Source organism: Hipposideros armiger, unplaced genomic scaffold, assembly GCF_001890085.2.
Source record: "Hipposideros armiger isolate ML-2016 unplaced genomic scaffold, ASM189008v1 scaffold_93, whole genome shotgun sequence".
Taxonomy (NCBI): Eukaryota; Metazoa; Chordata; class Mammalia; order Chiroptera; family Hipposideridae; genus Hipposideros; species Hipposideros armiger.
Window position 1 is genome coordinate 4,228,912 of NW_017731443.1, and position 1,954 is coordinate 4,230,865.

The 1,954-nt window shown below is 47.8% G+C and overlaps 1 pseudogene; it reads right to left on the minus strand.

Moving 5' to 3' along the window:
* Positions 1-312, minus strand: LOC109384174 (28S ribosomal protein S33, mitochondrial pseudogene; annotated as a pseudogene).
* Between the last annotated feature and the right edge of the window lie 1,642 nt (positions 313-1,954).

The following is a 1,954-nucleotide window of genomic DNA, read 5'->3' on the forward strand; positions in this document are numbered from 1 at the left end:
TTACGTGGCTCTTTTCCCTTCTCCTTTCCTTGGCTGCCCCTTTCCACGAAGCTTCTTTAGATGCAACTGCTCGTCCTTGAAGTCCTGATGCTCATCTCTGTAGAGGCCAAGAAAACGCAGTGTCCCCATGAGTGCGAAGTAAGTGTTGTGATTCGCGTACCAGTCATACGTCTCCCTCCGCTTGGCCAAAGGCTGCTCACTAAACAGCTTCACCACTTTCATGGATTTGGAATCCGTAGGCCTGGCAACCTCACCAAACAGCCGGGCACTCAGACGTGTCATGCACAAGGCATATTCTGAAAGTGAGGACATACATCTCTGGAGCAGCAAGGAGCACGAGTCGCTGGGTTAATCGGGACCTGTTGTCTCCAAATCTGAGTTTCCTCTTAGGAAACCAAGCTTGCAGGACTCGTCCTGACCTTCTTCTCCCGCGGGCCCCCTTTTTTGCCTATATCTTTTAAATCTATCTATATCTATCTATCTATCTATCTATCTATCTATCTATCTATCTATCTATCTATCTATCTATCTATCTATCTATCTATCATCTATCATCTATCTATCTATCATCTATCTATTTATCTAATCATCTATCTATCTATCTATCTATCTATCATTTTTCAGCCTAGACTGTGGGTTCTCCTGGGCAGAGGTTGTTTCTGGAACCTCTGCCTCTTCGGCACAGGCTTTTTGCCAAGCAGGTTCTCAGTAACGTTTGTGCTGTGGCTGATGAGGACAAAGGAGCATGGTGCCAGCAGGTTTTGAATCTCAGCTCTTTTCTCATGGGATTAATGAAACAGTCCTTTGGCTGGGAATTTATAAATTAGGCTGAAGAGACTTATTTCGGAGCAGCAGCATCTCTTACTATCCAAAAATCAAGCAGGGCGAGGTGCCCTCCATGGCATCCTCAGCCATTTCCTCCAGTCGAGGTACGGAACGCAGTTACAGTTCTCTGGCCACAAGGGGGAGCTGTCCCCTTAAGGATAGGCGATGAGAGGACTTGGTGATTATAATGTTGGCCACTGGGAGGAGCCTTCTCTTTCTGTGGTCACACTTTGGCACAAATAAGATCACGCGTTGCGTTGAGTTCTCTTAACCCCCTCTTCTCACTCAGTAATACGTCTTCAACATCACACTTTGTAAGTGCATATAGAGCTATCATGGTTATTCCTATTGTTTACAACTCTTGGCAATTGTAAACATAATTGCAATGACCATTATGGTACCTTCATTGTTTACAACGGGGCTGCTTATAACCCACTCTTCACCTGTGGGTAGGAGAGGGGTCCTCCTCTTCTCGGAAGGAGGAGACACCCTTACCTGACTGTGAAATAGGGCACGTGAAGNGTCGCTTCACTGGCCCATGTTGGTATTATCATTGCACTCTTCCTGGGTGAGACAGTCGCTTGCTGGCCATTGGACAGCTGCTCATGGCAGCTCACGAAAGTGCACGCCAGCTGCCGGCCAGCCTCACTGTAGCCTATGCCGTCGCTGGCGACTCATGGCAGCCCAGCTCCAGGTTGAGCTGTTGTTCACCACCTTAGCAGTAGAGGGCGCAGCATCATTGGCCCTCATGTGGGATCCGAACCAGGGCCCTGCTGCTCAGAGCTGGCATACCAAGCCAACTCCTAACCAATGCGCCACTCAGCCGGCCCTGCTTTTGTTTCTTAAGTGCCCAGTGTTAGAGTACTTAATTCAGTCCCTCTGTGTGGACAGGCCAGGGGGAATTGAAGTACAATATTTCTTCCTTACCCAAGGGGATATGTTCCAAGACCCCCAGTGGATGCCTGAAACCATAGTCTATAGCTGTGTTACTGCCCTAGGCAGGATTGCAATTGCACTACCCCCTTTGGGGTGTGCTCTGTGCATAATATCTACATAGCATGCACATTGCAAAATTCAGTAGGGAGCCAGCAAGTAAATAAGCTTCTAAAATATAAGGCCCTTTAAGAAA